The sequence below is a fragment of the Hypanus sabinus genome, chromosome 3 (assembly GCF_030144855.1).
Source record: "Hypanus sabinus isolate sHypSab1 chromosome 3, sHypSab1.hap1, whole genome shotgun sequence".
Lineage (NCBI taxonomy): Eukaryota > Metazoa > Chordata > Chondrichthyes > Myliobatiformes > Dasyatidae > Hypanus > Hypanus sabinus.
Window position 1 is genome coordinate 162366443 of NC_082708.1, and position 20718 is coordinate 162387160.

Sequence of the window (20718 nt, forward strand, 5' to 3'; positions counted from 1 at the left end):
TCCCAACTCTGCTTATGCACTAATTGAAAATACTTGGTAAAGTTGTTACTAAACACCCCTAGATACCTCAGATTCTTAATCAGAGGACCTTTCCACCCATCTAAAATCATATAGACCCTGTCTGCCATACTACAGAGTTCACTTTTCACAAAAGTCATTATTTCCCCCAACTTTAAGATCTGAGGAACACTGCTAATGCACTGTAACACCCTGTCACTCTTCACTGATAAAATCTAGAAGGTCCATAAAACAATCCCAAGGACTTTCACATGTATTCCAGATGGTCAGAATCCCAACTCCTTCCAGTGCTATAAAAGCCCCCTCTCACAGTGACTAAATAAAGATTTTTATAACCATATAACAATTACAGCATGGAAACAGGCCATCACGGCCCTTCTAGTCCGTGCCGAACACTTGCTCTCACCTAGTCCCATCGACTTGCACTCAGCCCATTACCCTCCATTCCTTTCCTGTCCATATACCTACCCAATTTTTTTTTAAATGACAATATCGAACCTGCTCCTATCACTTCTACTGGAAGCTCGTTCCACACAGCTACCACTCTCTGAGTAAAGAAGTTACTCCTTGTGTAACCCCCTAAACTTTTGCCTCCTAACTCTCAACTCATGTCCTCTTGTTTGAATCTCCCCTACTCTCAATGGAAAAAGCCTATCCACGTCAATGCTATCTATTAACATTCTAGTAAATCTCCACTGTACTCTCTCTATTTTGCTGACATCTTTCCTATAATTTGGTGACCAGAACTTAACACAATACTCCAAATTTGGCCTCACCAATGCCTTGTACAATTTTAACATTACATCCCAACTCCTATACTCAATGCTCTATGCCCCTACCTTTTTAAACTCTTACACAGCCTTGGGTTTTTTCTAAACTATCAGCCTCCACAATGATGCATCAATGTTGATGAACCCCAGAATCTCTCCTTCCAGTTTGCAAGACTTCAGAAATCACTCGGTAAACCAAAGCATATGTTCCTCCCCTGCACCAGCTATCAACCTATCAACCTTATGCTCCTCTTCTTTTGAAGATGAAGTACCATGTTATCAATCTTAGAATGGCTATGGACATCAGAATATAAGAAACAGGTGGAGTGGGCTATTCAGCTCTTCAAGCCTACTCCATTATTCTACAAGATCAAAGTTGATCTTGCTCTATTCTTATATCCTGTATTTCGTTTAATGTTCAGAAATTAGTTGATCTGTTCTAAGTGCTGAGGCTCCATCACCCGTTAAGGTTAGTGAAATACAAATAAATATGGACAAAGTTTTCTTCATTTAAGCCCCAAGTAGCTACTTTGAGACTGCAAGGAGTTCGAGACTACTTGGTCAGAAGAAACACTGCCCCCATATGTACACTACAGAATGGAGTCCTCTAAGAATTTTGTTTTAATCACGTAAGGTTACAGACACTCAAAAATATTTAAGCAGCATATTATTAAAATTCCATTTGAATTTTATTATCTAGTACAGATAATTCATTCCCAAAAAAGTAAAATAATTGTATTATTTTCACACTGGTTTTTTGATAAACAGAGGCTTATTTCACAGTTAACAATAATCATGTTACACATCAAATAAATGCCTACATAATCCAAAGAAAATTTATCAAATAAGGTTCCTTCAGAAAAAAAATTCTCAGTTCTTTCCTAAAGCAAGCACAGCATTTCTCACCTAGTAAATAGTGTGCAGCTAAATCCAAGTCTGGAAGGAAATCTTTTGTCCTTGCTGAGTTACAATGCTGACTGCAACAGTGTGCCACTCTATTCAAGACTGTCAGTGCCCCACCCTGTAACTTAAAGGCCTGTACAATTTGGGTGACGAGGTTGGAGCCAATGCAAAGTATAAGGCTGATAAAACACACTGACTTAAGTTGCAATTATGTGTCGCTGGATCAACATTAAGTTTCCAGGGACAACTATTTGCCTACAGAAATATCCACAAGTAATTATTTCATAAACACTGATAGTTACTTCATGTCACTAACATTAGGCAACTGCGGTATACAATTACAAAAGCTGCTGCTGCATGTTAGTGGAAAGAGTCATTGAGCAAACAGAACAATTTATCAAGTGGCCTCTGCAAGATCTCACTGCTTTTCACCAATGATTATACCCCAAAATCTTTCATTTAATGTCAAGTGCTTTGGGAATTCTGAGGTCATGAAAGACCCTAAATATTTTATTTATTTAGAGCTACAACACAATGACAGGCCCTTCCAGCACAAAAGCCACACCACCCAATTGGGCCTATGTGATCAATTAATCTACTAATTCATACGTCTTTGGAATGGGGGAGGAAACTAAACACCTGGAGGAAACTCATGTCGTCATGGTGTTCAGTCTAAGAGATAAGAGGTGACAGCTGTATTACTAAGTCAGAGCAAATGTCACATCTGCACTCACAGTGAACATACTGGGGGACATCCACTGAGGCAAATATGGGTAGGGTTCAAAAATAAGAAAGGTGCAGTCACAGATAGGGTTATATTATGGACCTCCCAATAGCCACCAGGGGATAGAGGAACAGACAGGTAGATAGATTATGGAAAGCAGTGAGGTTGTCGTATAACATAACTTTAACTTCCCCAATATTGACTGGGATTTCCTTAGTGCAAGAGGGTTACATGGGGCTGAATTTCTCCAGTCCATTCAGGAGAGCTTCCACATCTGGCTTGTGGGAGCTGTTGATCAAAGCTCAGGACACCATATTCTGGTAAGGAGGAATAACAAGAATGGCAAGATAAGACAACCTTGGATGACATGAAGGTGATGAATTCAGACAAATTCCCCAAAAGAAGCATATGTAAACTTTTGGAAACTTAAATCAGATAGGGCCTTCAAGAAGATAAATATAGCAGAAATAAGCTCATGAGAGGATTAGGAGGGTCAAAAGGGATCATGAAATGTCCTGGGCAATAAGATTAAGGAGAATTCCAAAGCACTTTATACCTGCATTAAAAAACAAGAATGTAACTATGGAAAGGGTAGGACTATTCAAGGATGAAGGGAGGAAATTTATGCTTGGATTTGGAAGATGTGTGAGGTATCAGTGTTCACCGAGGACAACAGATTCAGATTTACTTATCAAATGTACAACAAAGCATACAGTGGAATCATTGTTTTGTCTCAATAACCAACACAACCTAAAGCTGTGCCGGACACAGCCCACAAATATCACCACACATTCCAGCACCAACGAGGCATGCCCACAACTTTCAGCAGAACAACACAAGCAACAGCAACAATAAAACCAAACAGTAAACACGCCCCTTTTCGTACTTCCCATAAACCCACACACAGAGGCCTCCAACCCAGGACAGGCCACCTATAGGCCTACAACCTCCAGCCCTTGGTTCTGGACTCTCAGACATTGTGCCTTGAACCTCCAGTCCCTAGCCTGGACTTACAGATATTGGGCCTCTGACCTTCAGACAAGCCTACCTAGGGACTTCAACCTCTGGGCCATCAACTGGGGAGGGGAGGCAGTGTACTAGCCCTCGTCCAACCCTGTGGCTTGCCGACCATATGGTGGGTGGGTGAGGGGAGTCCACTGGTCTATCTACCCAATCTCTCACCTCTTAAATACTTCTGTCACATGCAAAGTAGATGACATCTTTATTTTCCAGAGTACATTCCATGTGCTATATTTTCAGCTTGTCCATAAATCCATTAAACCCTTTACACCTTCCTCCATACTTAAAAATCCCAGTTAGAATCATAGAAAATTATGATTCAGCTCATTCATCGATGCCAATCCCATTTGCCTGCATTAGACTTGTATCCTTCTCCAGCTTTCCTATTCAAGTAGCTGTTCAAACATCCTTTAAACATTATAATTGTATCTGCTTCCACCATCTCTTCTGGGAGCTCTTTGTAGATAATCACCATCTCTTTTCAGAAGGCATTTGATAAGGTCCCACATAGGAGATTGGTGGGTAAAATCAAAGCTCAGGGCATCGGGGGAAAGACATTGACATGGATAGAAAACTGGTTGGCAGATAGAAAGCAAAGGGTAGCGGTGAATGGGTGTTTCTCAGAATGGCAGGTGGTGACTAGTAGGGTGCCACAGGGCTCGGTATTGGGACCACAGCTGTTTACGATTTACGTCAACGATTTGGAAGAAGGCATAGAAAATAACATCAGGAAATTTGCTGATGATACTAAAATGGGTGACAGTGTGACATGTGATGAGGATGTCAGGAGAATTCAGGGTGACTTGGATAGGCTGGGTGAGTGGGCAGACACTTGGCAGATGACGTTTAATGTGAATAAGTGTGAGGTTATCCACATTGGGAGTAAGAACAGGAAGGTAGATTATTATCTGAATGGTGTAGAGTTAGATAAGGGAGAAATACAAAGAGATCTAGGAGTCCTTGTTCATCAGTCACTGAAGGTGAATGAGCAAGTGCAGCAGGCAGTGAAGAAGGCTAATGGAATGTTGGCCTTTATTACAAAGGGAATTGAGTACAAGAGCAAGAAATCCTCTTGCATTTGTACAGAGCACTGGTGAGACCACACCTGGAGTATTGTGTACAGTTTTGGTCTCCAGGGTTAAGGAAGGACATCCTGGCTGCAGAGGAAGTGCAATGTAGATTCACAAGGTTAATTCTTGGGATATCCGGACTGTCTTACGTAGAGAGGTTAGAGAGACTGGGCTTGTACATGCTGGAATTAAGGAGATTGAGAGGGGATCTGACTGAAACATATAAGATTATTAAGGGATTGGACAAGATAGAGGCAGGAAATATGTTCCAGATGCTGGGAGAGTCCAGTACCAGAGGGCATGGTTGAAGAATAAGGGGTAGGTCATTTAGGACAGAGTTAAGGAAAAACTTCTCCCAGAGAGTTGTGGGGGTCTGGAATCCACTGCCTCGGAAGGTAGTGGAGGCCAATTCTCTGGATGCTTTCAAGAAGGAGCTAGATAGGTATCTTATGGATAGGGGAATCAAGGGATATGGGGACAAGGCAGGAACCGGGTGTTGATAGTAGTTGATCAGCCATGATCTCAAAATGGCGGTGCAGACTCGAAGGGCCGAATGGTCTACTTCTGCACCTATTGTCTATTGTATGAAAAACTTCCGTCAGTTCTCCTTTAAATTTTTGCTCTCATTTTAAACCCATGTGCTCTAGTTCTAGAATCCATTGTTTCAGGAAAACGACTAACTATCCTGTATACCTTCAGCACGCTTTCATTCTTCCTGTTTTGTGGGGACCACAATGGTATACAATGTTATTCTAATCAATGCTTGGTACAACTCTAAGGTAACATCCCAAATCTTATACTCAATGTTGGCCTATAAAGTCAATCATAAAAAGTGCCTCCTTCAACTACCTTATCTATCTGTGTTGCCGCTTTCAGGGAGCTATAGTTTGTACACCAAGGTCTCACTATTTTTCAGTGTTCCGAAAGGTCCTTGCATATACTCGGTATATACTGTTCTAACAGTATTTGGCCTGCCAAAGTGTATTACCTCATATTTGTCTGAATAAAATTATATTTGTACTGCTCCGCTCAACCTTTCAGCTAGTTTAGTATTGCCAGCAGACTTGTGGTCCCTTTAGCCAAATCTTCCACGTAGATCATGAATAACTGACACCCAAGCACTAATACCAGCAGTAATCAACTAGTCACAACATGTCGTTTCTATGGTGAATCTCTGGAATTCTCAGTTTCCCAGGGCTGTGAATAGTCAATATTTGAGTTCAATCAAAATACAGATCAAGAGAGTTCTAAACATCAAGGAATACAGAAAAGAAAATGGTACTGAAGTAGATGGGCTTTGATCACCATATTATTTGTCATCATATATCAATGATTTGGATGAGAAAGAACAAGTCATGGTTACTAAAAATAGATGGTGCTGTTAAAGAGGGAAGATGATTATCAGGATTTATAGAGGGATCTAGCTCAGCTGGGTGAATTAGCCAGGAAATAGTAATAGAGTTTAATTTGGATAAGTGCAAAATATTGTATTTTGGGAAGACATATGGAGTAAGGATTTCACAGTGAATGGTAGAGCCCTTAAAGTGTTATAGAATAAAAGGACCTAAGAGTACACATACATGGTTCCCTGAAAGTGTCATCACAACGTTGTAAAGGCAGCTTTTTGGCATGCTAATCTTGATCAGTCAGGGCACTCAGTAGAGAAGTTGGGATGTTGCATTGCAGCTGTACAAAACATTGGTAAGGCCATATTTGGAATATTGTGTTTTGGGCTAAGACCCTTCTTCAGGATCTTGTCATGAAATGCCGACTGTTTATTCCCCTTCATAGATGCTGCCTGACTTGAATTCCTCCTGCGATTGTTGATCAAAATTTCCTGCATCTGCAGAATCTCTTGTATTTGGAATACGTTCAATTTTGATCATCCTGCTGTAGGGGAGATGCCATTAGGTTAAAAAGAATGCATAAATTCCTGGGAGTTGAGGAGTTATGGAGAGAGTGTACGAGAATGTGGGGGTGATCTTATCATCATGAGCTGTGTCATATGATGTGAGCAATCATGGTCTTGTGACCATGATTGTTCCTGGCAAATTTTTCCACAGAAGTGATCTGCCTTTGCCTTCTTCACAAGACAAATGACTCCAGGCCATTATCAATACACTTCAGAGATTGTCTGCCTGACATCAGTGGTTGCATAACCAGGTTTTGTGATATCCACCACCTGCTCCCATGGTTTCACATGATCCTGTTCAGGGGACTAATCAGGTGCTACACATTACCCAACGGTGATCTGCAGGCTAACAGTGGGAAAGAGCGCCTTATACCTCCTTTGGTAGAGATGCGCCTCCAACCCACCACCCATGTGTGGGTGATATAAAATCACAAGAGGCATAGATAGAGTGAATGAGTAGTCTTTTCCCCAGGTTTGGTAGATTTTAGGTGAAGGGGAAGATATTTAATAGGAAACTGCAGGGCAACATTTTCACCCTAAGAATGGTCAACATATGGAATGAGCTGCCAGAGGTTGAGGCGAGTACATCAATAACATTTTAAAAAGGTATGTAAATAGGAATTTAGAAGGATATGGGCCAAACGTAGACAAATGGTTATCTTGGTTGGGGTGTACCAGTTAGACCAAAGGGCCCGTTTGCATACTGTACGCTCTATGTCTCTATATCTGAAATCATCAATCATGATATATTCAAATGGATTGCACATTGGATTTAATGGCAATCATTTTTTGCAATCTGGAAAATTACCTCTCTCTCTCTCTCTCACACATTATTGTAAAGATGAATCAAAATGTTTGTGAAAGCCTATATAAGGTACATAAAGGATCACATATATCTTTGGAATGAGATTTCTGCTTTGTATTGAATATCAAGAGAAATGTTAAGTGATGATAAACTAAATCAAGTTACAATTGGAGTGATGTAGTAATTTCTCCAGTTTGCCCATGGAATTCCTATCGCTGAATTATTATTGGCTTTAATTTGGTAAATCTGCAGTTGAAAAAGTGGCAGATTAATGCCTTTTGTATCACTGTCCTGAGCATACTTCCAAATATGAAAATGCCATTTGCAGCAGCTCACTGTCTGATGGGAGATTTAAAACAAAAAAGAAGTTTTACCAAGATTAATTCTAAATCTATAGACACTGTAACCAAATAGGTTCAAAGCAATTGCTTTCTTGTATTCCCTTGAAGGCTTGTGTGTGTGTGTAGGACAAAGAAGCAGGCAGGAAAAGTAATTGCAGATATTACCCACCCAGCAAACTGCCTTTTCTAAAAGCTCCCTTCTGGAAAGTGCTATACTGCTATTAAAACAAAAGCTTCATGTCATTTATAAAATTTTCCTGCAAGGAGTTAAGCTGATCGACCATTCTCATTAGCCCCATGCCCCACTATCACCTCAGTCATTGTAAACTTTGCACTGTAGACTTTTTAAGCCACTATTTTATAATGATGTTTTCATTGTAATACGTGCTGGTATTTATGTATTTATACACATCTTATTTCCTATCGGTACTAATTTCATTTTTATACAATTCATTATTCTGTATAATTGTTGAATGCTGTCGATTTTATTCCATGTAGCAGCAATACACCACAGCAATTTCCCAATACATGTAACTATTTATGGCGAATACAGTTGATCTTTGATTAACTATAATGCAGTTTTCTTAAAATACAGAAGGAATCTTTGCTGAGATTTCACAGGAATTTGTTGAAACTTGGACATTTGAGGGCATCCTTGATGTTAGTGCAATTTAGAATCTTCGGAGTGATTTCTTTATACATATTGTAACCTTCAGGGAAGCCTTTCAGCCTATAAGATCAATGCGAGCCCAGAGCAGAGCAATCCCATCAGCTCTATTCCTCGTTTGCCTTTACCCTTGCAACTTACTTTCTCCAACACGCCCATCAACTCTGCTTTGGTTCTTTTGCCACTTAACTACACCTAATGGATAATTTATAGCTCCCAGTCCTGGAGATAGTACTTTTTGTGAGGAGCTTGTTTGACAAAGAGGGGCTAAATAACACAGCTGTTTTGTTTTGTAACTTCCAAAAGTAATTGAAAGTAAGACACAGGAGCTGGGAAATGGGTCTACTTAATTTTACTTTCCTTTTCTTTAGTGAACTGCACTATGTACATGACACGGTGGTGTAATAACCATATAACAATCACAGCACGGAAACAGGCCATCTCGGCCCTCCTAGTCCGTGCCGAACTCTTAATCTCACCTAGTCCCACCTACCCGCACTCAGCCCATAACCCTCCACTCCTTTCCTGTCCATATACCTATCCAATTTTAACTTAAATGACACAACTGAACTGGCCTCTACTACTTCTACAGGAAGCTCATTCCACACAGCTATCACTCTCCGAGTAAAGAAATACCCATTCGTGTTTCCCTTAAACTTCTGCCCCCTAACTCTCAAATCATGTCCTCTCATTTGAATCTCCCCTACTCTCAATGGAAACAGCCTATTCACGTCAACTCTATCTATCCCTCTCAAAATTTTAAATACCTCGATCAAATACCCCCTCAACCTTCTTCGCTCCAATGAATAGAGACCTAACTTGTTCAACCTTTCTCTGTAACTTAAGTGCTGAAACCCAGGTAACATCCTAGTAAATCGTCTCTGCACTCTCTCTAATTTATTGATATCTTTCCTATAATTCGGTGACCAGAACTGCACACAATATTCTAAATTTGGCCTTACCAATGCCTTGTACAATTTTAACATTACATCCCAACTTCTGTACTCAATGCTTTGATTTATAAAGGCCAGCGTTCCAAAAGCCTTCTTCACCACCCTATCTACATGAGACTCCACCTTCAGGGAACTATGCACTGTTATTCCTAGATCTCTCTGTTCCTCTGCATTCCTCAATGCCCTACCATTTACCCTGTATGTTCTATTTGGATTATTCCTGCCAAAATGTAGAACCTCACACTTCTCAGCATTAAACTCCATCTGCCAATGTTCAGCTCATTCTTCTAACCGGCATAAATCTCCCTGCAAGCTTTGAAAACCTACCTCATTATCCACAACACCTCCTACCTTAGTATCATCGGCATACTTACTAATCCAATTTACCACCCCATCATCCAGATCATTTATGTATAATACAAACAACATTGGGCCCAAAACAGATCCCTGAAGCACCCCGCTAGTCACCGGCCTCCATCCCGATAAACAATTATCCACCACTACTCTCTGGCATCTCCCATCTAGCCACTGTTGAATCCATTTTATTACTCCACCATTAATACCTAATGACTGAACCTTCTTAACTAACCTTCTATGTGGAACTTTGTCAAATGCTTTGCTGAAGTCCATACAGACTACATCCACTGCCTTACCCTCGTCAACATTCCTCGTAACTTCTTCAAAAAATTCAATAAGGTTTGTCAAACATGACCTTCCACGCACAAATCCATGCTGGCTACTCCTAATCAGATCCTGTCTATCCAGATAATTATTAATACTATCTCTAAGAATACTTTCCATTAATTTACCCACCACTGATGTCAAACTGACAGGTCTATAATTGCTATGCTTACTTCTAGAACCCTTTTTAAACAATGGAACCACATGAGCAATACGCCAATCCTCCGGCACAATCCCCGTTTCTAATGACATCTGAAAGATCTCCGTCAGAGCTCCTGCTATCTCTACACAAACTTCCCTCAAGGTCCTGGGGGATATCCTGTCAGGACCCGGAGATGTATCCACTTTTAAATTTCTTAAAAGCGCCAGTACTTCCACCTCTTTAATTGTCATAGGTTCCATAACTTCCTTGTTTCCCACACCTTACACAATTCAATATCCTTCTCCTTAGTGAATACCGAAGAGAAAAAATCGTTCAAAATCTCTCCCATCTCCCTCGGCTCCACACATAGCTGACCACTCCGATTCTCTAAGGGGCCAATTTTATCCCTCACTATCCTCTTGCTTTTAATATAACTGTAGAAACCTTTCGGATTTACTTTCACCTTATTTGCCAAACCAACCTCGTATCTTCTTTTAGCTTTTCTAATCTCTTTCTTAAGATTCCTTTTACATTCTTTATATTCCTCGAGCAATTCCTTTACTCCATGCTGCCTATATCTATTGTAGACATCCCTCTTTTTCCGAATCAAATTTCTAATATCCCTTGAAAACCATGGTGCTTTCAAACCTTTAACCTTTCCTTTCAACCTAACAGGAACATAAAGATTCTGTACCCTCATAACTTCACCCTTAAATGACCTCCATTTCTCTATTACATCCTTCCCATAAAACAACTTGACCCAATCCACTCTCTCTAAGTCCCTTCGCATCTCCTCAAAGTTAGCCTTTCTCCAATCAAAAATCTCAACTCTAGGTCCTGTCCTATCCTTCTCCATAATTATATTGAAGCTAATGCTATTGTGATCACTGGACCCGAAGTGCTCCCCAACACATACATCTGTCAGCTGACCTATCGCATTCCCTAACAGGAGATCCAACACTGCCCCATCTCTAGTCGGTACTTCTATGTATTGTTGCAAAAAACTATCCTGCACACATTTCACAAACTCTAAACCATCCAGCCCTTTTACAGAATGAGCTTCCCAGTCTACATGTGGAAAATTAAAATCTCCCACAATCACCACCTTGTGTTTACTACAAATATCTGCTATCTCCTTACACATTTGCTCTTCCAACTCACGCTCCCCATTAGGTGGCCTATAATACACTCCTATCAGTGTTACTACACCTTTCCCATTCCTCAATTCCACCCAAATAGTCTCCCTAGAGGAGCTCTCTAATCTATCCTTCCAAAGCACCACCATAAGATTTTCTCGGACAAGCAATGCAACACCTCCTCCTCTGGCCCCTCCTACTCTATCACACCTGAAGCAACAAAATCCAGGAATATTTAGTTGCCAATCACACCCTTCCTGCAACTATGTTTCACTAATAGCTACAACGTCATAATTCCAGGTAGCAATCCATGCTTTAAGCTCATCCACCTTTCTTACAATGCTCCTAGCATTAAAATAGATACATTTAAGATACTCTCCACCTCCTCCTCTCTTTTCATCCCTAACAATGCATTCAAATTTATTATCCTTTTCTTTCTTCTCCCCTACATCTTCAGGCTGAGCGCATCTCTTCTCCATCACCTGCCTTTCCTCCCTCACACACAGTCTACTTACTTGCTCTACTGGTGAACTAACCTCCTCTCCCATAGTTTCCTCAAATTGATTCCCGCCCCCCCCCCCCATCTTACTAGTTTAAAGTCTGCCCTGTAGCCCTAGCAAACCTCCCCACTAGGATATTGGTCCCCCCAGGATTCAAGTGTAACCCGTCCTTCTTGAACAGGTCACGCCTGCCCCAGAAGAGGTCCCAATGACCCAGAAACTTGAATCCCTGCCCCCTGCTCCAATCCCACAGCCACGCATTCATCCTCCACCTAATTCCATTCCTACTCTCACTGTTGCGTGGCACAGGCAGTAATCCCGAGATTACTACCTTTGCGGTCCTTCTTCTTAACTGCCTTCCTAAATCCCTGTACTCTTGTTTCAGGACCTCTTCCCCTTTCCTACCCATGTCATTGGTACCTACATGTACCACGACCTCTAGCTCCTCACCCTCCCACTTCAGGATATCTTGGACGTGATCAGAAACATCCCGAACCCTGGCACCAGGGAGGCAAACTACCATCTGGGACTCCTGACCACCTCCACAGAACCGCCTGTCTGAACCCCTGACTATTGAGTCCCCTATTACTATGGTCCTCTTTCTTCTATCCCTGAGTACTTATGAGTACTTATTGTCAAGGGGTACAGCCACTGGGGTACTCTCTAGTACCTGCCTCTTCCCATTCCTGACCCATTAATGACCTACGTAATTCATGTACTTCTTACACACAACCTGTAATAAGTTATGTACACAAAAATACTTAAAACAAACAATATATTTACAAATGTACTCAAATATTACTAAACTCAAAGTAAACTTAGAAAAATGGTGAAGAAATTCACTGAAATATAAAGGATTTTGAGAGTGATTTAGGTAGCTAGACTCAGTTATCATGGGCATTTGCCCCACCACTATTGAGGGCATCTTCAAAAGGAGATGCCTCAAGAAGGCAGCATCGATCATGAAGGACCCTCACCATCCAGGGACTTGTCCTCTTCTCATTACTACCATCAGGGAAGATGTACAGGAGAATGAAGATACTGATACGAATGTGCCACAACTCTGAGGGGCCGAAGGGTACAAAGTCGCCCCCTCCTTTTTGAGAATCGCAAGATCGCTATTAATTTGGGTCTGGGACCCAGGAAATGACAGAGAGACACGCAGAATCCACAAGGGTTGGAATGTGTCCTGGCCTCAGCGAAAACAAAACCCCTGATAACGGCTATTGTCTCTTGGAGACGGAATTGTGTATTGAGTACTATTCATTGAAGCCCCTCAGGGGATGACCAGAGTTGGCTGGTTGAAGGATTGCATCATCCCAACCTGACTGACATCAGAGACCCCGTGAATAAGGATAAAAGAGGGTCTGGGGAACAACCCCTTTAGACGCACCAGGAGAAACGCTAGAAATCCCGTGACAGCGTTTAATAGCGACAGCCGGTGGGGGGCTCACACGCATCCTTTCCCTTTGCCTGGGATTGGCGGCCACACCAACGGGACTCCCGAAGGATCGAAATCATAAAGGTTGGAAAACCCGCAGCGGTAACTGTTCCCATTCTATTCCTATTTCTCTCTCTCTCCAACAAAGCGCAACACAGCGACAACCAAAAGGCTGCAGCCTGAATGAACTGAGTGACTTTTATATTTCCATCGGACAATACATTATCCCCTAGACAACGATAGAGCTTATTTCTTATTGATTATTATTATTCCCGCACTTTTAGATTTAGTATTGACGACGTATATTATCTGTATGGTTGCATTGATATTATTTTTGTGTATTTTTACTAATAAATACTGTTAAAAATAGTATCACCAGACTTCAACGGACCTCTCTATCTTTGCTGGTAAGTGACCCAGTTACGGGGTTCATAACAATACATACTCAATGTTTTAGAAACAGCTTCTTCCCCCCACAATCAGATTTCTAAATTATACATGAACACTTATTCACTATTTTGCTCTCTTTTGCACCATTTTAAAATTTATTCTTATTGAAATTTATAGTAATTTCTTATGTATTGCACTGTATTGCTGCCACAAAACCACAAATTTAATGACATATGTCACAAACCGGACTCTGGAGTCTCACAGGTTGATTATCTGGGATAAGCAGAAAGTTCTCAGAGTACAGTAAACTTTGTAATTCTTGCCTTCTGAGGGCTTACAGATGCTCGGAGAACATTCAAGATCATCTCAGATTTTCAGGTACCAAAAGAATCTAAGGATATGGTGACTGAATGAGAAGAGCACAAGGCAGAGGGACAGTTGTGAACTAAGTGAATGGTCAAGGCACAGGGCATGCACTTTTATCCCTTAAATTAATTAAGCTTCAGAAGAGAATTTTGGGCATAAATTTGGAGCAAAAGGGTTTCTGGAAGTGTGTTTGCCAATGACTGTAATATAGCATAGGTCAACGGAAAGACTTTCTCACCACCAGCTCTCAATCAATCATCAAATCTAATTTCCATGTACCTGATAATGTTCTTCCTTCTGAATCAATTATCCAATTTCCATTCAGTAGGATAAATAGACTTTCTTCAACAATGATTGTGTTAACTTCATACTGTAACAAAGTTCATTTGGAAATTATTTTATTTTAAACTGCTTGTTGCGGGGATTGGGGAGGGTACTAATTTTACATGTCTTCAATTTGGGTGCTTTCTCAATTATCTTCTTTTGTATTATATTATTATTGTATGTTTATTTTTGCACTGTTATCAATGTTCTTCATTTTGATCTGGGTTTTTTTTTATCTGTAGCGATGTAGAAAATGTATAAAAAAACTAATTAAAAAAAAACTGCTACGATTATAAAAATTTGTGCTTTCTCGGCAACCCTACTGACTGTCAGGAATAATTATTCCCATTTATCTACAGCAATAATTTTTGCATCTTTATGTAGATCATTTTGATATTTTTTTCAGGTAATTCAATAAAACAAAGCCTTCTCATCGCTCTTCATACATGACCACAAGATATAGAAGCAGAATTGGGCCATTTGGCCCATTGGGTCTGCTCCACCATTTCATCATGGCTGATCCAATTTTCCTCTCAGCCCTAATCTCCTGCCTTCTCCCTGTATCCCTTCATGCCCTGACCAATCAAGAATCTATAAACCTTTGCTTTAAATATACATAAAGACTTGGCCTCCGGAGCTGCCTGAGGCAAAGAATTCCACAGGTTCACCACTTGCAGGCTAAAGAAATTCCTCCTCATCTCCATTCTAAAAGGTCATCCCTCTACTCTGAGGCTGTGTCCCCAGGTCTTTGACTGTCCCACCATAGGAAAATCATCTTCTCCACATGCACTCTATCAAGGCCTTTCACCATTTGATAGATTTCAATTCTTCCGAATATAGGCCTAGAGCCATCAAACACTCTTCATGTGACATGCCAGTCAATCCTGGAATCATTTTTGCAAACATCCTTTAAAACCTCTTCAATTTCAGCACATCCTTTCTAAGACGAGGGGCCCTAAACTGCTCACAATACTCCAAGTGAGGCCTCACCAGTGCTTTATAAAGTCTCAACATTTCATTCTTGCTTTTATATTCTAGTCCTCTTGAAATGAATGCTAACACTTGCTTATTCACTACAGGCTCAACCTGAAAATTAATCTTTCAGGAATCCTGCACAAGGACTCCCAAGTCACGTTGCACCTCAGTTTTTGTATTTTCTTTCCATTAAGAGAGCAATCTATCTTTTCATTTCTTCTACCAAAGTGCATGACCATGAACTTTCTGGTACTGCATTCCATCTACCACTTGTTTACTGCATTCCATCTGCCATTTTTTCGGCCATTCTCCTAATCACTCTCCTAAAGTCCATCTATAGCCTTCCTACTTCCTCAAAGCTACCCGCTCCTCAACCTACCTTTGTATCACCTGCAAACTTTGCAACAAAGCCATCAATTCCATCATCCAAATCATTGACATATAACATAAAAAGAATTGGTCTCAACACAGATCCCCTGTGGAACACCACTAGTCACCAGCAGCCAACCAGAAAATGATCCTTTTATTCCTATATTTGCTGCTTGCCAATCAGCCACTGCTTTATCCATGCTAATATCTTTCCCGTAACACCATGGGTTCGTATCTTCTTAAGCTGCCTCATGTGTGGTACCTTGCCAAAGTACACAACATCAACTGATTCTTCCTTTGTCTATCCTGCTTGTTATTTCTCCAACTTCTTCAAACTCATTGAATAGTATAGCACAGGATTAGGTTCTTCAGCCCATAATGTTGTACCAAACTAAATTAAACTAGTCATTACATGTTCAACTAAACTAATCTCTTCTCTCTATATGTCCATATCTCTCAATTATCTGCATATCCTATCTAAGAGCCTCTTAAACCCTTCTAATTATATTTGCTTCCGCCACCACCCCAAGCAGCGCATTTCAGGCACCCACAACTCAGCATAAAAAAAAGTGTTGCACACATCTCCTTTGAATTTATCCCTTCTCCTTAACTGCATGCCCTCTACAGACATTTTGACCCTAGGGGAAAAAAATACCAGCTGCCTACTCTATCTACACTTCATCTCTTCCGCTCCAGAGAAAACAACTCAAGGTTGTCTAACCTCTCCTCATAGCATATGCCCTCTAATCCAGCAACTTCCTGGTAAATCGCTTCTGCACCCTTTCCAATGCCTCTATATCCTTTCTATAATAGGGCAATCAAAATTCAATGCTATAGTCCAGATGTGACCTAACTAGAATTTTTTAAAGCTGCAACACAACTTCCTGACTCTTGAATTCAATGCCTCAACTAATAAAGGCAAGATCAACCACTTTCAAGGAGCTTTTGATTTGGACCTGAAGATCGCCCCGTATATAAACACTTGTTAGGGCCTTGCTATTAACAGTGTATTGTCCTTTATACAAAGGATACTACTTAATTGGGCCATCACTTAATCGGGGCAGCCGCTTATTTGGGACAACTCTTTTTTAAAAAAAACACAAAAACGAATCCATAAAAGAGATGGGATTCCCTTTATTTATTTGGGACACTGCTTAATTGGGATGGAAGACTGTTGCTAAATAGTTTCTAAGTCACCTGCACTTGAGTGGCTGTTGGATACTATACTGTGTTTAGTGCAAACAGTTTTTAAATAATGCCAACTGCATGTGCTTGTGTTCAAAAAGCAGTGATTTTTGTCACTGATGCTCGGTGAGAAATTAGCAGTAAGACAATGAAGAACTGTTTTGCTCACTAGGCTTCAAGCATTCAGGCTTGAGATCCGAGAAGTGATCAGGAATGAATGTGAAATGATTTCAATACTTCAGCAGTTAAGGTACTATGAAGAATTTGAAGGTATCAACAATCATCTTGAATGTTACAATGTAAGTGAAGATTTTGAAGATGCAACCTAGTGCAGAATATAGACTGCCTTCTTATAAAGCCTGCACTAGGTGCCTGAGCTGATTTTGTTCATTTATAGCCAAAATAACAGTCGTGTACACTGGATAAGTTCCTCCATTGATGACTATTAGCAACTAATACACTTTTATAGTATTGTAGAGGCATTGGTAATGTTCGAATTTGTTCCGTATTTTATCTAAATACATAATTTGTTACTTAATTAAAATTACTTTGTTCTATTATACCTTTAACTATTTCCAAGAAACTTCGCTAATTGGGGCAGCTAGTTTACTGGGCCAACATGTACTGGTCCCAATGTGTCCAATCAGTTGGAAACCACCCTACTTGATTTCCAAAAACGCAGCATCTCACATTTGGCCTTTAGACTTCATCTGCCATTTCTCCACCTATATTTGCAACCAATCAACATCCTGTTGTATCCTTTAGCAATCTTCTGTGCTGTCTTAAGCACCACCAAACTTTGTATCACCTGCAATCTTATTCATCTATCCTAACCAAATTTATCACAACAGAGGTCCCAGTATAGAATCCTGCGTAACACCATTAGTCACAGACTTCCAGTCACAAAGGTCACTAGCCTCTATTTTACTGGCAAGCCAATTCTAAATCAAAGCAGCCAGGTTATCAAGATTCAATTCATTGTAATCTTTTGGATGAGCCTACCATGAGAGATTTGCTCAAACCCATGGAGATAACATCCACAGCTCTATTTTCATCAGTCACGTCAACTGAAGTCATAGAGTCTTACGAAAGTAGGCCTTTTGGTCTACCAAATCTATGCCAAAAATCCACCACCCATTTATATTAATCTTTTTTTTATTATCCCCATGTTTCTTCCTCATCCATTAATCCCATTTTCTACCCGTTACCTACACATTAACCTGCATGCTACAGGAGCAATTTACAGAGGTCAGTTAACCTACCAACATGCATGTCGTTGAGATGTGAGAGAAAACCAGAATACTTGGAGGAGACCCACATGGTCACAGATAAAATGTGCAAGCAATGTACTGTCCTTGACAATGATTACTGAATGCATAGCACTTTTTCTTTTTTCCTTTAAAACAGTTTCAAAATGTTATTTAACAGTATAAATATATTTTACAATGGAGTGCTGAAGAATGTAGATTAATCCAAGTACGCCCTAGTCTTCAACAAATCTTCTCTATCTCCTACCGGCCAATATTGCTGGTTCCTTCTTCACTGGTGAGGCCAAATGGTGATCCTCAAATCTGTGTTAATAAACATTTTTCTTTCAACTGGATATACCAATAGCTCTTTGCCTTTCTGTTGGGCTAAGCAAAAGGAAGATTCAAATGAAAGGCAGAATTTAGACACACGACAGTACCTTCTGTGAGTAGTTTTCTGAATTTTGGAGGTAGAACATTCACCTCTAATTTTGCTCTCAGACAATGTTCACCACTCAGTAGACTGTCCATAACTTTCTCTATCTGTCAATATGTTTTGCTGTGATTACAGTAAATAATTTCACAGTAAATAACTGGATTATTTCCAGTTGTATTTATTGACAATCCTATAGCCAACCAGAATGGAGCTTCTGAATAATTCCCTTGTTAATCAAGTTTGTTGACCACACTGCAGTGTCCATCATGAAAGACCCTTGCCATCTAGGACATGCCCTCTCCTCATTGCTACCATCATCGAAGAGGTACAGGAGCCTGAATTTCTACAGTACACTCAACATTTTAAGAGCAGCTTCTTCCCCTCCACCATCAAATTTCTGAATGGACCATGAACACACTCAGTTTTTGCACTACTTTTTTACGTTTCTTTTTGTAAGTTCCAGTAATATTTTATAATGCACTGTACTGCTGGGCAAAACAAATTTCATGACATAATAAACTTGATTCTCAAGTTTGTTGCTGATTACTTGCCTGCACCAATGCATGACTGCAATAACTGAAATGCTCTTGCACACATGGCTTTTGTTGCCACATAGCTGGAATTTTATTTTATATAATGTTAATATTAAGTGTCACACAGTTTTCAGTTCATGTAAAAATTTCTTGCTCAGAGCAACGATTGGTCTACACAGCTGTAAATTAGAGGGAATGTTCTTCTCAAATATTTCTACCTTGATAGCTTAAAGGTGGTCAAATACTGTAATTCCCACAGATGCCACCACACTTGCTGACTTTATCCAGCATTTTCTGCTTTTGTTTCCATTTCAGCATCTGCAAAATTATTGATTTGCTTTAGAGATAGATACTCCTTTTTCCATTTTCATTTTGAATAAGAAAATTACAAAGTAATGGCATAGGATAAAACCTGTGGCCTACTAGCTAAAAACTTCAAAGATTTGCTCTCGAAAGTTTACATAAATATACCTCAGACAACCTGAAAGCCTATCAAATAAGAAAGACATTGTCTTATTATACATCAATAATGGTTAAGTGTTAATAGCTTTCAAAGATGAAGGCTGAAATCAGTGTGAAAGTCATTGCAGCACGGAATTTAAGCTTTGTAATCTACCCAGACTATAAATGCTGCAGAGTTTAAAATCCGTAAAACTAAGTTATATTTTTCTATGTAAAAATACACCAAATATCTTTACCATAAGGCAACACACACAAAATGGAGGAACTCAGCAGGTCAGGCAGCATCTATAGAAAAGAGTAAACAGTCAACATCTTGGGCCGAGACCCTGCATCAATATTAAGAGCCTTTTGCACAGATATGACGCTTAAACAGAATTTGATTAATTATCTATTCAAAAAGATAAATTTTCAAGGTGTGTCAGATTAGGAATGCATTTCAGGTAGAAGGAACAGAGCAAGAGAACCAGAATTTTGAGTGAAATCTTGCTGAGGGATAACCTCAGAGGTTTATAAAATCATGAGGGGAAATCATTGGCTTTAAGGACAGACACGAAAGATTTAAGATGGATATGAGCAGCAACATTTTCACTTGAAATGGATACAAGCAGCAGGAAAATGAGAGTCACACAACTAGACAACTTAGTTGGTACGGACAAGTTGGCCCCTAGAGCCTGTTTCCGTGCTGTACGATTCCAAGGCTTTACGTTTCCAATTCTGAGTTCTCATCTGGCAGGAATCAATGTCTACATGTTTTCTGTGTGCCTCAACAGCCATAACAGGATACCATATTCAAAACCACAAACTAAAAGTTTCATGACAATATCTTATGATTTGTACTCAAATTATGTAGTGATATTGTTTAGCAATTTATTTAACTAGCTGATCATTTAATGATATGCTAGTGATATAATACCATTAGCTATATGCTAATAATATAACAATTCAGACAGAATCTTCAGAATTAAATATTTCAAGTCAATAGCCTTAGCTCAGGATGGGAAAAAGGATAACTAGGGTAAGGATATTAAAGAACAAAAGGGAAAGTCTGTGAGAGATCAAATCAAAACAACAGTGTTTCAATGGAACAAATATGTGATATAAATAGATTTATGGAATTGTTTTCTGAAACGGTATAACAAGGTGGATTTTGAAAACCACTGAAATGAAACAAAATTGGTGTTGTTTTATAAAGCCTTGTTGGAATAGCAAAAGAAGGAACACAAAAATCAGAACAAGATTGGGAAGAGCAATTAAATTGAAAGGTATTTGAAGCACCAGTGTCATTCTTACGAAGTAAGCACCCACTCTGTATTTTTGATATCCCTAAACACTATTACCACCCATCCCC

The 20718-nt window shown here is 39.9% G+C and overlaps 1 protein-coding gene across 11 annotated transcripts in view; it reads right to left on the reverse strand.

The window, feature by feature from the left end:
• The window catches only part of LOC132391847 (sodium/hydrogen exchanger 9B2-like), a 204951-nt gene that overhangs the window by 103934 nt on the left and 80299 nt on the right, over positions 1-20718 (reverse strand). For 2 of the 11 annotated variants that reach the window (XM_059965529.1, XM_059965530.1), the window contains exon 3: positions 18208-18326. The exons of 5 other annotated variants lie outside the window; for them this stretch is intronic. The gene's annotated coding sequence lies outside the window, so the exon portion shown is untranslated. Of the gene's footprint in view, positions 1-14118; positions 14138-18207; positions 18327-19126; positions 19229-19606; positions 19656-20718 lie in introns of those variants that run through there. 4 more of the 11 variants (XM_059965533.1, XM_059965532.1, XM_059965536.1 and 1 more) reach the window with 3 other exon arrangements.